Below are 19,621 nucleotides of genomic sequence, written 5' to 3' on the forward strand. Positions count from 1 at the left end.
TTCTGTATGTTGGCAAATTGAACACCAATAAAAAATAAATTTATTATTAAAAAGAAAGAATATGCTAACATCATAAAATGAATTGGAGGACATTCCCTCTTTTTTTAGATTCAAGAAGAGTATTTATAAAATTGAAATTATTATTTGATAAATATTTGGTAGCATGTGTGAAGATTCTTTTAAGCTAACAAGTGTTGAATTTTAATTAATGCTTTTTTCTTACATCTATTAACATATAATTTTTCTCTTTATGATGTGAATGTTGTAAACTGTAATGATAGACTTCTGACTTTTTTAAAAAAGATTTTATTTATTTATTCATGAGAGAGAGAGAGAGAGGCAGAGACATAGGCAGAGGGAGAAGCAGGCTCCTCACAGGAAGCCTGATGTGGGACTCGATACCCAGACCCTGGATCACGCCTTGGGCCAAAGGCAGACGTTCAACCACTGAGCTACCCAGGTGTCCCAGGCTTCTGATGTTAAATATTTAATATTTTTTGGTTTTGTATGTTGCTAGATTTGATTTGCAAACATTTGTATAAAATAATTTTCGTAAGTAGAATTGGCCTACAATTTTTATCTTGAATTTCTCTTACGTTTTTATCAAGTATGTTTTACTCTTATACATGTATAACAGAAGTTATTTTCTCTCTTTTTCTATAAAAGTTTATATAAAATAGAGATGGTTTGTTCTTGAACTCTTGGTATAATTCACTTATAAAGCCTTCTGGATCCGATACTTTGGGGAGAAGGAAAGGTTTGAGCACTAACCTATCATTAATAATTGCTAGCATTTTTGCATTTAAAAAACATCTTTCTAAAAAAAATACTTTTCTTGAGTTATATATTGGTTATTTAGATTTTTCTTAAATACTATTTCATCCATCTTTTCAAAAATTATTGTCATAACTTGCTTATTTTATTCTCTATAAACTAAAAATCCCTGGGACTCCTGGTTGGCTGAGTTGGTGAAGCATGCAGCTCTTGATCTCAGGGTTGTGAGTTCAAGCCCCACATTGGGTGTAGAGATTACTTAAAAATAAAATCTCTCAAAAAAATCCCTAGTACAGCTTACTCTTCTTCATGCCTAATATTATTTACTTATACCATCTGTTTTTTTTCTTGATCAAAATTGCCAGAATTTTTAGTCTTCTCAAATAACTACTATTGTGTTGATCTTTATAGGATTTATTTCATTAATTTATTAATTTATTGTTATTATTTCCTTTATTTTACTGTCTCTGGGATGAGTTGGGGTTTTATTCCTGCCGAGTTTTAATCTTAGGTCAGTAATTTTCTATCTTCTTATTTCTATTATAGATATTTTTGGGGGTATTCTTGCCCTAATACTGCCTTAGTTATATTCCACAAATTTTGACATGTTTATCAGCAATGATTGCAAATCCCCTAATTCAGAAACATTTGCATGTGGTTTTGTATCCACAAGGAGGACAGTTGGACTAGACCTCAGGCAATGGATCAGGGAGGAAACGGGTCAGATCATCTGGCTCTTATTCTGAGTAAGATGGGGAGGCATGAAAGGATTTTGAGCAGTGGAAACACGTGATCTGACTCACTTTAATATGATCACTATGGATGTGTTCATTACAAATATGAATTTTACAATAAAAACCAGTAAAGATAAGGAAAAAATTAGCTCTGTTATTTTGTCAAATAGACTCATAACAGAATTTTCAAAATCATCTGCTCCATATATGTAATAAGCATCTATTGGTAGGATGACCATGTAGCTTTTTGTCCAAATGGGACACTTCTGAAAATAGAGGACACTACTAATAATTGTGCGAGAAAAACAGGAGCACCCAAGGACTGTGCGAGCGTGACCATGTATCCAGGATTGACTGTCTTTTAAGCACTTACTGCGACTTATCATGTACCAGTGGCTCTGCTAGGCCACAGAGCCTCAACTGAGAATAAGAAAGGATCCTTGAAGACACCTGGGTGGCTCAGTCAGTTAAGCATCTGCCTTCGGCTCAGGTCTTGATCCCAGGGGTCAAGCCCCATGTCAGGCTCCCTACTCAAGGGGGAAGTGTGCTTCTCCTTCTTCCTCTGCCTGCTGCTCCCCCTGCTTGTGCTCACTTGCTCTCTCTCTCTCTCTTTCTCTCTGTCAAATAAATAAATAAAACCTTAAAGAAAAAAAAAAAGGATCCTTGAGAAAGACAAATCACTTCAATATCATGTGATCAGAGCTGTGACGGATAACAGAGAACAAGCCGAGCAATCCCTTTGTCTTCACAGGCTCCTTATGAAGAATAGTGTTTTAAAATTAAAGCAATACTAGCAGCAGCATATTTCCAGATTTGTAACATCTTACATCCAATCTTTTTTACTTTTCTTAATGTATCTCATTTGATTAGCACACCACTTACCAATAAACACGCCTTTTCAGTATTAAACTGTCGTTCTAGTGTTGTCTCAGTTTCCTAAGACTGCTGTAGCAAAGTACTACAAACTTGGTGGTTTAAAATAATAGATATTTATTCTTTCATAGTTCTGGAGGCTAGAAGTCTGAAATTGAGGTGTCAGCAAGGTTGTTGTTGAGGGAAAAACTATTCCATGCTTCTCTACTAGTTTCTGGTGATTGCTGGGAATCCTTGATGTTTCTTTGGTTGTAGACACATTATCTCCAATCTCTGCCTCTGTCTTCACATGTCCTTTTCTCTGTCTCCCTGTGTCGTCCCTTCTCTTTATAAAAATACCAGTCACAGGATTCAGGGTGATTTCATTTTGAGATCCTTAACTAATTACATCTACAAATTTCCCAAAAGTTCACGTCCTGAGATTCTGGGTGAACTCACATGAATTTTTAGGGGACACTATTCAATCCACTTCAACTGCCTGAAATATTAAACCAAAACAACAAAAATACCTGATAGAATTCTGAAGCAGAAAAGAAAAAAAAAAAACAGTTTTCCTAAATGAGACTTTTAAATATCTTAATACTTTGTCCTGGATCTGAGGAAATGAAGCATATTTTAGGTGGAATTGCCTTAAAAAAACACTGAGTTGGAAAGAGTAGATATGGGTCAGAGGTTAAAGGCCACAAAAAGAAAGAATGTTAACAGCTATTGAGGGTGTCTTGAGGGGAGAACAATCACTTACCAGATTATCTATCAAGCCTACAAGATAGTTTAATGCATAAATGAAAATAAGAACAGCAGTGTCTCCATGAAGTATTTAAAAATGCTTATCTAACATTTGTTCAATATTGAGTTTCTGCTGAAACTACTAACTTTAACTTTGTGAGATGCGTAATAGAAAACGGATTAGCACCAATAAGCATTTCATTAAGTTGTCTCCAAGTCCTTCCAGTGGCAAATGATTTAGAGTGATTTATTGGCGTGATTTAGCCTTAATCAGTGCTTGAGAAATAAGTGACTATATCCTAATATTTAACAATGTATTTAAAGCTATAACTAAATAAGCCTTCTAGATTATTGCCCTCCTAGATTATTGCCTCTTAGATTATTAATGCTTCTCTGGAAACATGTTTCTTGAAATTCATCAGAGGTCATTCTAGAAGAGGAAGTAGACTGAAGAGCAGACTTAGAACAATGTGTTCAAAATACAAAGTGACAAACTAGGGTGAAATTTGTAGAATTTCTAATTATAAGTGCTTCCAATAAAGGAAGCACTGAAGCAGAAAACAGATGGGCATCCATTGGGGATGCTACAGAACGGAGACTCTTGGGATCCCTTCCACCTCTAAGAGTCCATGATATTCCTGAGTTGTGGAGAAGCGAGCACGGCTGAGAATGCCAACATGCCCAAGTGAAGGGGACCACGGCAAGTGACTTAGCAACAGGGAGGGCACTGCTTCAAGGTCTCCTTGGAAATCCATACCCCAGGCCAAGCGGTGGCCTAGCTAATAGTAACGCAGAGTAATATTACAGAGATATAACTGCTTTCTAGGCAGGTGAATCTGAATCCTGGCTCCTCTATCTGTAGCTGTGTGTGTCTCTGTTCATTCATATACCTCAATTAAAATTCAAATGAGATAAAATATGCAAAGTATCTGAATATTAGGAACATGACAAATGGTAGCTGGTATTACTCATAACTAGGAAAGAGAAAAGAAATTGTGGCATACGTGGCAACAATGCTAGTCATAAAACCATTTACATTACTTATGATAGTATCTTTTATCATAAAGAAAAATTGTACCAACATAAACAAGCTTTACAATGGAGGTTATTTGCACATTTTGGCACTTTTAATAGTCTTAAATTGTTAGCTATTAAATATAAGTAAATGTGCATCATCAGAAAAGGTATTCTGGGTAAAATTTATATATTTATCTGGACATGTTCTTAAAATTTAGAATATACATGCCAGCCTTTAAACAGAATACTGGGGATCCCTGGGTGGCGCAGCGGTTTGGCGCCTGCCTTTGGCCCAGGGCGCGATCCTGGAGACCTGGGATCGAATCCCACGTCGGGCTCCCGGTGCATGGAGCCTGCTTCTCCCTCTGCCTGTATCTCTGCCTCTCTCTCTATCTCTCTGTGACTATCATAAATAAATAAAAATTTTTAAAAAATGTTTAAAAAAAAATAAAATAAACAGAATACTGACTCTACTATTAAGTCATGTCTGTTAAAACAGGATAGTTATGTACAATTAAGTCTTCTCTCCACACATAAATATCACATGTAAAATTGCCTTATAAGTCTCCAAACTATCCTCTATCAATTCTACAGTTTCAAAGAGTCAGTAGTTTCAAACTGTGTAATATAAATGTGTTTGGAAATCCTAAAAAAAAAAAAAAAAAAAAAAAAACAGTACCATACTGTATATAAAAATACATGCTGTTCATGCTGCAGCTAAGAAATTGGGTTATCACTGGCCCATCCTCCTCCATTTCACTTCCCAAACAAGAAAATATCTCATGTGCACTTATGCGCAGAAGAAAATATTTTTTCTTTCTTCGAAAGAATGAGATACTTACCTACCTCACATAAAGCAGTAACAACAGGGCTTGGTAAAAGGAAATGCTGAGCCAGCGTCGGTTGTTTTCATGAGATCATGTCACAGGAGATATTAGTCCTAAAATGCTTAGAGAAACAAGGGTTCAAATCAATAACCCTACTATGGTAGGCTATTGCTTTCTCAAAACCTGATTCACATAAGGGGAGGAAGAAATAAGCATTTTCTGCAGCCCCATGTGTAGCTGGGGGTGAGGAGATTGGCAGGAAGATGAGTGAGACCCTGATCCTACCCAAATCTGACCTCTCTTCCTTTTCCACCTTCTCAGCGACTTTACAAAAGTAAAAGCAAGGTTAAATCTGAGGAATCTGACAGCGTACCAAGAACAAAACCTTTTAAAGAGCTTTAGATGGATTGAGAGATTCAGCAGGAGCCCTTCTTTCCCACCTAAGACATATCCACCAAGAGGTTTTTCAGAAGAGCAGAGTGAGGCTCCTGCCTCTCACAGCAATGATGCCCTAGGGTCACCACTGCATAGCACTGGGAGTGATAACTAGCATGGCAGTGTGCAAAACTCTTTCACATGTTTCTCATTTAAGCCTCACAACACTGCAAGAGTATGAGGTAGGAAGAACACGTGATTTGAAGTCAGAGTTCACTTGTTGCATAATTTACCAAAAGTGTACTAATTGCCTACTATGTGCCAAGCACTGCCCTGATTCCCAGTGGCCTCAGCATTTTGGCTCTTAGGTAAGCCTCATCACAAGCAAGCCCATTCTTATTCCTAACCTTTTGGGAGGAGTCAAATAGCTTTGATTGAGAGGGAAATGAGGATTGGATGGCTATAAGCATGGGCCCGACAGGGGACAGATAAACATTCTGATTATCATGCTTTCCTGCTGGACATTTATATTAACAATCTGAGTGGATGAAGATGCATAAGTCAGTGACTCATATTTTATCATGCCTAGAGCAGACTAGTAAAGCGTTAAGTGTGACAATTTGTAAAGTCCTGCCTGTGTATAATCAATTATGTATTTTTAGAAACTAGAGGAGTGCTTAACACTTCCTAGAATGTGCAATTTTCCTGAAACAAAGTATCAAGTGAAGTGACATTTCATATCAACTCATAAATTCAAAGAAATCAAAACCGTACTAAATGATATTTAGGCTAATGATAAACAAAATGTTATACCTGCAAGCACACAAGAGACAATAATAGCTATAAGCAAATAAATAACATAGATTGGCTCTAAAATAAGCTCGTAAAGTGAAAATCACATATAGTGAAAATATGTCTTAAAAATACCTATAATTGCCCAGAGAGTATACTGATTATACTGACTTTTTGAAGCAAATCATTAATTTCCTGCCTTTGTCAATGGCTGAGAGACCTTTAAAATCACTCACGTGTTCTATCTTTGGGTTCTGGAACTCCTGAAGATGGTTTTCTGACTTGACTGCATCCACTATGTAAGTCATGGGTTTGGTAGTATTGAGGAATGCCCACTTAAGAATATTTAAGTTAAGTTAACAAACTTTAAGTATATGTATGGCATGAATTCATTGTATCTTTAAATATGTTCATCATTAAACAAGAGAAAATGGGAAATAAGCCAATGTATGGAATTTAAAAAAGTGACAAACTTTTTTTTCATTTGTTTTTATTGAAGTTCGATTTGCCAACATACAGTATAAGACTCACTGCTCAGCCCATCAGTACCCTCCTCAGTGCCCATCACTCAGTTACCCCAATCCCCCTCCCTCCTCCCCTTCAACAACCCCCCCCTTTTTTTTTTCATTTCCCAGGGTTAGGAATCTCTCATGGTTTGTCTTCTTCTGTAATTTTTTCCCACTCAGTTCCCCTCCTTTCCCTTATAATCCCTTTCACTATTTCTTATATTCCCTGTGTGTGTGAGACCATATGATGATTGTCCTGCTCCAATTGACTTACTTCACTCAGCATAATACCCTCCAGCTCCATCCATGTCAAAGCAAATGGTGGGTATTCGTCTTTTCTGATGGCTGAGGAATATTCCATTGCATATATAGACCACATCTTCTTTAACCATTCATCCGTCGAAGGACATCATGGCTCCTTCCACAGTTTGGCCTTTGTGGACATTGCTGCCATGAACATTGGGGTGCAAGTGTCCTGGCGTTTCACTGCATCTGTATCTTTGGGGTAAATACCTGGTAGTGCAATTGCTGGGTCATAGAGTAGCTCTATTTTTAACTTTTTGAGGAACCTCCTCACTGTTTTCCAGAGTGGCTGTACCAGTTTGCATTCCCACCAACAGTGTAAGAGGGTTCCCCCTTCTCCACATCCTCTCCAACATTTGTTGTTTCTGGTCTTGTTAATTTTCACCATTCCCACTGGTGTGAGGTGGTATCTCATTGTGGTTTTCATTAGTATTTCTCTGATGGCAAGGGATGCAGAGCATTTTCTCATGTGCTTGTTGGCCATGTGTGTGTCTTCTTTGGTGAAATTTCTGTTCATACCTTGCCCATTTCATGACTGGATTTTTTCTTGGGTGTTGAGTTTGGTAAGTTCTTTATAGATCTTGGATACTAGCCCTTTATCTGATATGTCATTTGCAAATATCTTCTCCCATTCTGTAGGTTGTCTTTTAGACAAACTTTAAAAGAAGAACAAGAAAACAGCAAGACTAAAGAGAGATAGTAATGAATTCAAAAACAGAAAATTGGTTAAATTAATAAATCTAACTGGTACTTTTGAAATAATAAAACAAAATGATCCATGCTCATGGATTGGGAGGACAATTATGATTAAAATGTTCTTACTGCCCAAAGCAATCTACAGATTTAATGCAATCCCTACCAAAATACCCACAGCATTTTTCATGGAACTAGAACAAATAATCCTAAAATTTGTATGGAACCATAAAAGACTCCAAGTAGCCAAAGCAATCCTGAAAAAGAATTAAAAAACTGGAGGCCCTACACTGTCAGATTTCAAGATATGCTACAAAACTATGGTAATCAAAAACAGTATGGTACTGGAACAAAAATAGACACATAGATCAATAGAACAGAAAAGATAACTTAGAAATAAACCCATGATTATACGGTCAGTTAATCTTTGACAAAGGAAGCAAGACTATGCAATGGGAAAAAGATAATCTCTTCAACAGATTGTGTTGGGCAGATCGGACAGCAATATGCAAAAGAATGGAACAGGACCTCTTTTTTATACCATACACAAAAATAAACTCAAAACGATAAAAGACCTAAATGCAAGACAGGAAATCATAAAAAATCCTAGGAGAGAGGAAAGACAATAATCTCTCTGACATTAGCCAAGCAAACTTTTTCTAGATATGTCCCATGAAGTAAGGGAAATAAAAGCAAACATAAACTGCTGGAACTACATCAAAACAGAAGTCTTCTGCACAGCAATGGAAACAGTCAACAAAACAAAAAGACAACCTACTGAATGGGAGAGGATATTTGCAAATGGCATATCCAATAAGGGGTTAGTATCTAAAATATATAAAGAATTTCTATAACTCAACACCAAAAAAAGCAAATAATCCCAATTAAAAAAAGAGAAGGCATGAGCACCATATCTCCAAAGAAGACCTAAGATGGCTGACAGACACACGAAAGGGTGCTCAACATCACTCATCATCAGGGAAATGCAAATCAAAACCACAATGAGATATCACCTCACACCTGTCAGAATGGCTAAAATCAATAACACAAGAAACAATAAGTGTTGGTGAGGATGTAGGAAAAAGGAACCCTCATGCACTATTGGTGGAAATACAAACTGGTACGGGCAATGTGGAAAATAATATGGAGGTTCCTCGAAAAATTAAAAATAGAATTGCCATGTTACCATAAAAAGGAATGAAATCGGGGATCCCTGGGTGGCTCAGCGGTTTGGCACCTGCCTTTGGCCCAGGGCGCGATCCTGGAGTCTTGAGATCGAGTCCCACGTCGGGCTCCCAGCATGGAGCCTGCTTCTCCCTCCTCCTGTCTCTGCCCCCCTCTCTCTCTATGTCTATCATAAATAAATAAATAAATTTAAAAAATAAATAAATAAACAAGTGCTAAATGAAAGGACTAAAAAAAAGGAATTATCTTAAAAAAAAAAAAGGAATGAAATCTTGCCATGTGCAAGACATGGATGAAGCTAGAAAGTATAAGGTGAAGTGAAAGTATAATATTAAGTGAAATAAGTCAGAGAAGACAAATGCCATATTATTTCACTCATATGTGGAATTTAAGAAACAAAACAGGGCTGCCTGGGTGGCTCAGTGGTTGAGCATCTGCCTTTGGCTCAGGGTGTGATCCCAGGGTCCCTGGATCAAGTCCCACATTGGGCTTTCTGCATGAGCCTGCTTCTCCCTCTGCCTATGTCTCTGCCTCTCTCTCTCTGTCTCTCATGAATAAACAAATATTTAAAAATATATATATATAACATATATATTATATATATGTATATATATATACATATATAAAGAATATATATATATACATATATATATATATATATATATAAAGAACAAACTGGTGGTTATAAGAGGAGAGGTGGGGGATGGGTGAAATAGTTGAAAGGGATTAAGAGTACATTTATGGGGCAGCCCGGGTGGCTTAGCGATTTAGTGCTGCCTTCTGCCCAGGGCTTGATACCCGGGATCGAGTCCCACGTTGGGCTCCCTGCATGGAGCTTGCTTCTCTCTCTGCCTGTGTCTCTGCCTCTCTCTCTCTTTTTCTCTGTGTCTCTCATGAATAAATAAATAAAATCTTTTTTAAAAAAGGGGGTATATTTATGGTGATGAGCACTGAGTAATGGATAGAATTGTTGAATCACTATATTGTACACCTGAAACTAATGTAACTGTATGTTAATTATACTGGAATTAAAATTTTTAAAAATGTATGGTTGAATAAGAAGGGTTTGAACTGACGAATCCGCTTATACACATATTTTTGTTCAATAAATACCATACTGTAAATTCTTTAAAAAAGGAAAAATTCCTATAGTTCACCAATCAACTAGAATGTAGAAAGCTCCACGAGGACTCAATGCTTCGCATATAAATGGATGCATAATAAATACTGTTTAAATGAATGAATAGATTTAAAAAGTAAATTATAAAACTGATTCTTCTGCTTATTCTTTTCATGAATAAGGAAACAGAGAGAATGGAAACCAGTAAGACATTCAAGGCCAAGACTAATGGTGGCATCCATTACTTCTACACATATTCTAGAAGCCAAAACTGTTACCTGACTCTTCTTAGAAACAGGCCATGCTAGGAAAGGCATTTTTCCTGGGCCTAGGAGAAAAATGAAATGATTTGGTTTCTCTGCAACGGACAATGCCTGGAGATTATCTTATCTCCTTCTCAACTCTAAACATAGTCTGTCCATCTTTTAGGCTTTTATCATGTGATTTGTGTGCATCTTTTCATGGCTTATCTTTCCCAATTGGTTGGTAAGATCCAGGAGAAGAAAAATCATGCCTTAAACCTCTTGTCCTAAAGAGCACCCAGCCTGGGGCCCTATGTGCTCAAAAAATTCCTCACTCCTACAGAGTGCATTTCAATTTACAGAGTGTCTTCACAGATTTATCTCACTGTTGATTGCTGAAGTGGAGGACCAGTATTTCTGACTTTATGATATACGAATGTTTGGATGAGCTGCAGAAGGTTGAGCAAAGCAAATGTTTCCATTCCACCCAGTTCAGCCAGGCCCACATAGACATAACCTCTCTCTTTCATTCCTAAAATAAACTCTACTGGGTCATGCTGTATATTTCTTTTATTACTGCTGGCATTTTATTTGAAAATTTCGTATCCATATTCATAAATGAGATGGTAGTAGTCCTTTCTCATGCTATCATTTTTATGTCTCGTATTAGCGTTATACTGGTTGGAAATGAATAACCCAAGATGGCAGAGCCACACATAATAGTCCCAATCCCTAAGTAACTACTTGGAAGATAGCTCCCAGGACAACTGCCTGGACAAATAGACCGTGACGTGAGAGAGAAAGAAAATTTTATTTTGGTAAGCCACAAAAATCGGGGATGGGGGGTGGGTAGGGGATTTCTTGTTACAGCAGCCAGCATTGCTTTTCCTGACTCATACATCCTTCTCATCTCAGATCCTCACCTTAGATGACTCCTATGTCCACGTGGATGACCCTTCAAAAGCCTTAGCCACACAGTTCCCCTTAAGCCCATTACCCTTCATAACTGTGTTCCCTTTAGTGACAATGACAATCCTAGAGCTTGTCATCCCCTAGCGCATCTATTCCTTGGCAATCACAAATTCCAACAGTCACTCTGGCCCACAGCTTCCTTCCGCTGCAGTGCAGCCACTTCCTTGTTCTTTAACACGCTCACAATCTCTTACCACCTTTCTCTTATACTCTATCCAACTGTACTCCCTTCCCTGTTCATCTGCATTAGTCAGCCTAAGCTGCCATAACAAAATACCATGGACCAGGTGGCTTAGACAACAGAAGTTTATGTCTCACATTTTAGGGGCTAGAAGTCCAAGATCAAGGTTCTGGCTGATTCAGTTGCTGGGGAGAGCTCTCATTTTGGCTTGTGGACAGTTACCTTCCCACTATGTCCTCACATGGCCTTTCCTTAGTGTGTGTGCCTGGAGAAAGAAAGAGAGAGAGAGAGCTTTCTGGTGTCTTTTCCTAGAAGGACACTAATCCTATTAGATAGCAGCCCCACTCTTAGGATCTCGTTATACCTCACTTGCTTCCTTAGAAGCCCCATCTCCAAATACAGGGCTAGGGCTTCAACATATGGATTTTAGGGGCATGCAAACATTCAGTCCATAACACCATCTTGTTCTCAATGATCCCTATGCTCAATCGTTTGCTAGTTCCCTGACTCCTTGACCAATGTCTTTCCATCACACGAGTTTAAAGAAACTAAATATGAATCAATCCTAGGGTCCACTTTGTTTACTCCTACACCTACCCTCCTGGGTACTGCTGGGGGAAAAAAAATTGCACAAATATATACATATGTCATTGTCTTCAACTTGAACCCTTTACATTTCCCTAATCATTTCTGTCTCTTGTTTCCTGTGAAGGGATCCAGAATATACCACTGTGGCATAAAATTATTTTGAGCTGAAGGCATTCAAGAATCACCAGATACCAGGAGAAGGGGTTTTTTCCTGAACTCTCCTCTCTGCCTGAAAGCAGAGCCTCCCAGAAGAACTCAGCTGTCATAAATCCTCTTCCTGGGGGCAGGATGGACTCCTATCACTGAAGATAAGAAGTCAGCACCAGGGTAACAGATCACCTAAACAAACATTGTCACAAAACTATCATCTCTTCCATCTGTTCTCCTGGGGGCCCATTTATCTTTTTTTTTATTTTTTTTTTATTTTTTTATTTATGATAGTCACAGAGAGAGAGAGAGAGAGGCAGAGACACAGGCAGAGGGAGAAGCAGGCTCCATGCACCAGGAGCCTGACGTGGGATTCGATCCCGGGTCTCCAGGATCGCGCCCTGGGCCAAAGGCAGGCGCCAAACCGCTGCGCCACCCAGGGATCCCCCATTTATCTTTCTTACATGTCATTTGTTTGCCCAAGTGCCCTTCTCCCACTTTTCTTCCCCTATTAAGCCCCAAATTCTAGCCATCTCCTTAAGTCACATTTTCTGTAAACTTCTGTGTACAGAAGACCCTCTTTTCTATAGGAGACACGTTCCAAGACCTCCATTAGGTGCCTGAAACCATGATAGTGCCAAATACTATAGATGCTACGTTCTTCCCCTGCAGACATACTTAGGATAAAGTTATCTTATAAATTAGCCACAGTAAGTGATTCACAACAACAATAGCAAAACAGACAATTATACTACAGTAAAGGTCATGGGAATGTGATCTTTCTCTTATTTTTTTTTTAAGATTTTATTTGTTTATTCATGAGAGACAGAGAGAGAGAGAGAGAGAGAGAGAGAGAGAGAGAAGCAGGCTCCATGCAGGGAGCCCGACATGGGACTCGATCCTGGGTCTCCAGGATTAGGCCCGGGGCCAAAGGCAGCACTGAACCGCTGAGCCACCCGGGCTGCCCTGATCTTTCTCTTAAAACCTTATTGTACCACACTCATCCTTCTTGTGATGTGAGGCAATAAAATGCCTAAATGCCAACCTGAAGTGATGGAATGACATTGGTGCTGTGATGCAGCATTAGGCTGCTATTGGCCTTCTGACGATGTCAGAAGGAGGATTATCTGCTTCTGGACTCTGGTTGACTACGGGGAACTAAAACCTTGGAAAGCAAAACTTCGAATAAGAGGGACTAGTGTGTGTAGGTGCATTAAAATCTGTGTTTTCTCCTGCATATCTGTTGTCTGTCAGTTTAATCTTCGGGACCCAATAGTCAGAACCTAAGAGGACAGAGGAAAAGATTTTCCACCCTGACACCCAGGACAATTATTTCAAATTTTCAATGTCTTTAAGTCACTCCCTACTAGATTGTTTCCTCTCAATCTCATCAAATGACCTCTTCTATTTACCTGAGAGAACCTGAGATCCTCAGGCGAAGAGTCCTTCAACGTCCTACCCAGTCCTACAAATCCTGTTTCTGTTCACACCCATGTCCTTCTTCCCTTTTCTCCGTCTCCCACCATGCACTCTTTTCCTTCCTTCCTTCCTTCCTTCCTTCCTTCCTTCCTTCCTTCCTTCCTTCCTTCCTTCCTTCCTTCCTTCCTTCCTTCCTTCCTTCCTCCTTTCATCTCATGCCTTTGTTTCATCCCTTATGCCCTGTCTTAGCTGGATCTTCTTACTCTCCTCTACCAACTTTTCCATACCAGCATTTAAAAACTCCCACACCTTCTGAATTTCAACAGCCCTCTCTTAATTCTGTACTCCCCCTACATAGTTCAGCGTCTATCTTTTGTTTTGCTTCCCTCATATCTATACTTCTTGAAAGAGATGTCTGCACTTACTCATTTCTTATGTATTTCTCAACCCACTACCATATGTCTCCTTTTCCACTTAACTACTCATGCCAAGGTCACCTGTTTCTAAATCCAGTGAACATTTCCAGACTTTCTCTTCCTAGATCTCTATGATGTGTTTGGCCCTGCTGGACCCTAGAAGGACCATCTCTTCCTTCTCGTTTGGCTTCAGTGATTCTATCCTCCTTTCTTTACCTTGGCTCCTCTCTTGGTTCCCGTTTTTCCAACTACTGAAATGTTGCTGTCTCCTCTTTTCCATCCTCGCCTCTTCTCTTGCTACATAGTCTCTGATTTGTTCTGTCTGCTTCCATGGTTTGAACTACCGACTAAATGCAGACTGACCACAAAAATGTAAATCTCTGGCTCAGCTCTTCCTTCTGAGCTCCAGTCATCTTCATCTGTCTTTGAATTGAACATTTCTTCTACGATGCCCCACAAGCTACTCAAACTCAACATGTCCAAAATAAAACTCATTTTCTTCTACCCCAACGTATTCCCCCATCATGGAGAGTGATACCACCCTTAACTGCACCACCCAAGCTATACGCCAAAAAGTAAGTCTTGATTTTCTCTGTTCCAACCCTCTCCCCGTAGAACCAGGCACCAGTCTTATCAATCCCAGCATCTTAACATCTCCCAACCGCATCTCTTTCACCAGCTTCATTACTATATCTCAATTCATGCCTTCATCATCTCTTTCTGGATTACTCTTACAGTACCCTAACTCCTCTGTCACTCCCTCCTCACTGCAGTCAAAAGTTTCTTTCTAATTAAGTCGAGGAAGAAAAATTACTTTCCTTCTATGTATCTTAGGTTCATTCCTGAGATCCTGCAAATTAGAGTGACAAAGGACAGATGAACGAGAGAAAAACGAAAGTGTATTAACAAGTGCATTGTGCATACACTGGGGAGTGCTCGGTGATAACTAACTCAAAGGAGTAATTAGAACTTGAGCTAATGTAGCATCTTCACAGAACAATAATTTTTGGAGAAGTAAGAGGATTAAGGAAAAAGGCTGAGTTTATTGGGCAGCAAATAGTGGGAAGGTAAATGTATGGGAGAACTAATGGAAGGTAAAGGCTGGTTAGTGAAATTTGTTAGGTAAAGTTAAAGTTTGCTAGTGCCATCTCTAGGCTGATAAGACTCTAGAGTTGTCTCTTGTTAATTAACTTTTGTCCTTCTTGGTAGAGAGAGGAAGGCAGCCATCCTTATGAATGTATGTCCTGTATTTAGGCAAGTAAGAAGGCATAGAATTTTCCTCATATCTGTGTCTCCTTAATTGCCTTCAGCTCAAAATAATTCTTATGCCAAAGTGGCATTTTGGGATGGCATATGTTGCTACCCTTCAATTACAAATCTATCACTATAGCTACTAAATTCATTCACAGGCTGACCTCCTTCCTAGCTTTCGGAATAACAGCGAAGTGACTTGGAGTGGTACACAGGACCCTTCATAATTTCACTTCCCCCTACCTTCTCACCTTCCCCTCTGTAGAGTTCCTACTTCTACCCATTTCTAACTGGAGTTCTGGCAAAACCAAACTACTGTACTTGCAACTCACTGGATGCATCACATTCTCTCCTGTCTCTCAGCCTTTACCCATGCTACTCCCTCCAAACGGATAGGATCTCCTGCCTCCCTTTCCACTTCATGTACAAACTCATTCTTCAAGGCTTGTCTTGGGGTATTCTAAACTTAGAAAAGCTTTTCTGGACACTTAGTTCCACCACCCTTCTTCGTTCTTCTATAATGCTTTGTGTATATCTTCATTATTACCTTTATGTGAGTCTGAAATGATTTGTCTAGTTTCAATCTATGAAGTCCAAAAAATTGTGCATCTTTAATCTCTCTACAAACCTCTCCTACTCTTGCTCCTGGGCCACTGCAAAGGACTCCATTTGGTTTCCCTCCTTCCATCCCTGCCTTCTCTGTACCCGCCCATCTCAACATCACTACCAAAAGGTTGGTTTTTTTGTTTTTTTGGGGGGTTTCTTTTTAGATGCAAATTGAATATCCTTTCCCTACTCCAAAGGGGTATTTTAAGGAAGGCTGAAATCAGAACTGATTCAGAGAGTAGTACTTTCTTTTTTTTTTTTTTTTAAAGATTTTATTTATTTATTCATGAGAGACACACAGAGAGGGCAGAGACACAGGCAGAGGGAGAAGCAGGCTCCCTGTGGGGAGCCTGATGTGGGACTCGATCCTGGGACCCCGGGATCCCGACCTGAGCCCAAGGCAGATGCTCAACCACTGAGCCACCCAGGCGTCCCAGAAAGTAGTACTTTCATCTATGAATAAATCAATGAGGTCAAAGATGGCTTTATAGAAGTGGGATTTTTGCCAGGTCTTTTAGGATCACTGAACTATTAATCAGTGGAACATGCTAGGAGTACATTCTAGGTGCCTCCTTAAGGACCATAAGCAGGCCACATTAGAATGCATTGTTTAGATAGAAGAATTCTGGGGGGTGAGCCCTTGAAAAATTGCCTGGAGCCAATCTAAGGAGAATTTTAAATGCAGTACTAAAGAGTTGCACCATTAAATGTGTTTTATGCAAGACAAAAATTGAGTTCTGCTTCTAATTTCCCTACTTCAGACTAACACAGTTTAGTGAAGTTAAATGTGAAGTGGAAGGAATAATTTTAATTATTGTTATTAGGTGACAGGTCACACGCAAGATCCCAGAAGGCTGAAATGTCATAGCAATGCCTGAAGAGAAGCCAGGAGAGATGCTGAGAGGGAAAGAGCTGAAAGGGCAGGCAGAAATCACTTAAAGGCTGCAATTTGAATATCCTGATATGAAAATCACTGAGATATAGATTGATGTGGAAAAAATATTTTAGAAGGGAACCATTAGCACTATAATCCTGTTTAAATGTTTAATTTTAGAATATATATCCATCTAAGATACCTAAGATCATCTTATTCTTTAAAAAATGACTTAACCATTAAGGATATGAAAGAAATTAGGGAAAAGAGTACCATTATTTAAAAAGAAAAAACAAAGGTCTACAAAAATTTGTCTCCAGAGAAAGTGATAGATTGTTTAAGATGATGATTTATCTGTTATGTAAAAATGTATTTATCAAATTCAGATACTTCAGGGAAAGACTCCTATTCTGTGTGCCACAAAATAAATAGTTCTCTATAGGTTCTCCTTAATGATGTGAATTATCTTTGACTCGATAAAAATTAAGCCAGTGATTTTTAATTTTTTAAACTACGTTAAGACTGAGACAGGTTGAATTAATGTAGTTTCTGTCATAGTTTTTCAAGGCTTTTTTAAACAATCGACTGACAATGGGAACACCTGGATTAAATTCCCAGACCTACAATGATTGAAGAACTCCATGCTGTTACATTCTGTCAGTCAACAAATGTCTTGCAAAACAATAATAATAATAATAATAATAATAATAATAATAGTTGAGTAGCAATACACTGACGATCTGCAAAGTTTGCAAACCTACGATCCTGGAGACCCAGGATCGAATCCCACGTCGGGCTCCCGGTGCATGGAGCCTGCTTCTCCCTCTGCCTATGTCTCTGCCTCTCTCTCTCTCTCTCTCTCTATGACTATCATAAATAAATAAATTAAAAAAAAAAAAAAAACAAAGTTTGCAAACCTAGATTAAGGTCATATCATTATTTCTCAGGAAAATATTAAATATTAACTATCATGATTCTGAATGTGAGTTCTGGCGATATGGGATATTTTACAGCACCTAAAGGAACACAGGTAAAATGGAGGTCCAGTGAATTGAGTGTGATTATCTCTGTTCTCTCCTCCATTAGAATGACATTTACTGAAATGGCAGCAATCTTAGGTGTAACACAGAAAGGTAATCTCTACTAGTTACATACCATTTAAGAAAGACTGCTGATAGCAATGATTTAAATTTAATGCCAGAAATTGTACTGAATGATAAAGCATAATGTGTTTTCAGAATATAAATGGCCATATATTAACAGACTCCCAACTGTGGGAGTCTAAAGAATGTAATAGCCTAGGAGGGTAGTACAAAATCTTTCCTAGAACTAAAATTATTGTGAAATGAGTAGTGATTTAATAAAAAAGAAAGAGAAAAAACAGAGAGGTGGGGAGAGAGAGAGAAAGAAAGGAAGGAAGGCCAAAATGACAAAGGAAAAGAGAAAATTAAAAAGAATTAAAAGGAATTGACTTCATTTTTGGTGCCCAAGTCAGTGGGTTTTCTTTTCCCATGAGACCAAACCAAACATAAGACTAGAAACATGAATAATACGTATGAACACAAATTCTACACTTGCTGTCAAAATGATAATGCCATTCCTATTTTCAGAAATGTTTTTGCTGGACACATTCAGTTAATTTTATCCAGCTGTCAGTAAATACTTTCTGAAAGTTGCCAGAAAATGAATTGAATGTGAACATTTAAAATGATGAACAAATAATCATAATACATTTATGAGCATAAGGAAGAGCATGTGGGCCAAATGGCTTTGATGTCTAGTTTTTGGCATAGCTATCAAGATGCTGCTGGACCATGTGTAAGCTATCCTCTCAGAATTATTTTTCCAACAGAAATGTTATGTTTATGATGAATATCTTCAATCTTAAACGGTCTTCCTAGTGGCCAGTACTAGCATCTCTTCCTGAGATTGCTGGCTGGCACTAGAGAGCCAGTCTGCTGCTTATGATAAATGGATTCAGACCAGCTCAGGTAAGGATCTGGCCCTTGATCACAAACTCAAAAATTTCCCAATGCAATGACAAGCATATTGATTGATTGATTGATTGATTGATTGATTGAGAGAGCATGCACCCAAGCCTGAGTGGGGTGGCAGGGGGGGTGCAGAGGGAGAGGAAGATACAGAATCTCAAGCAGACTCCACACTCAGGATAGAGGTGGGTGTGGGGCTCCATCTCAGAACCCTGAGATCATGACCTGAGCCAAAATCAAGAGTCAGACGCTTAAATAGTTGAGCCACCCAGGCACCCCACACCTTTTGCATTTTTCTATTACAAAGGAGGGGAAATGATGTGACTAAGTCTTCAGGTACCTGGAAGCACGTGACCTTTGCGCTGACTACTGGTGGAGAGAGGACTGTGGGCCAAGCACAGGCTTTGGAGTCAAGGGACATGGGATCACATCCCATCTCAGCTACCTACTAGCTGTGGTATGTAACCTCAGGCAAGTTTTCCCATTTAAAAATGGATCTATTGATGCCTACCTCAAAGGGATGGCATACCTCTTTGCAATTATGTAAGCCAGAACTGAGAACACAGATCACACTTGAGGCGCCCCAGCAGTAACTTTCTGCCACTCTAATATGCTGCTCCTCAGATTTTGATGATTGGTTGTTTAAAAAAAAAATGAAGCTAAAAATTATAGCTCTGCTTCCAGCAAGGTTTATGGTAATACCAAATTTAGAATATCACAACTAATCAAAAAGAGTGGGCTCTCCAAAAAAGCCAATTAAAGCACAGGCAGGGCTTAGACAACAGATAAACTTGGGTCCTGATCTTCCTACTACTTAATAACCACATGGCCTTAGGTGAGTAATTTCTTGCCGTTTCCTCCTACGTAAACTGGAGTAGCCATACTTCAACATGGTGTCCAGATTAAATGCAATGTGTATGAATGCTGGCTCTGTCATTGACCAGCTGAATGACCTTGGGCAAATTTCTAAATGTCTCTGTGCTTCAGTTTGCTCACAGGTCAGGTGGCT

This window comes from Vulpes lagopus, chromosome 21 (genome assembly GCF_018345385.1).
Source record: "Vulpes lagopus strain Blue_001 chromosome 21, ASM1834538v1, whole genome shotgun sequence".
Classification (NCBI taxonomy): domain Eukaryota; kingdom Metazoa; phylum Chordata; class Mammalia; order Carnivora; family Canidae; genus Vulpes; species Vulpes lagopus.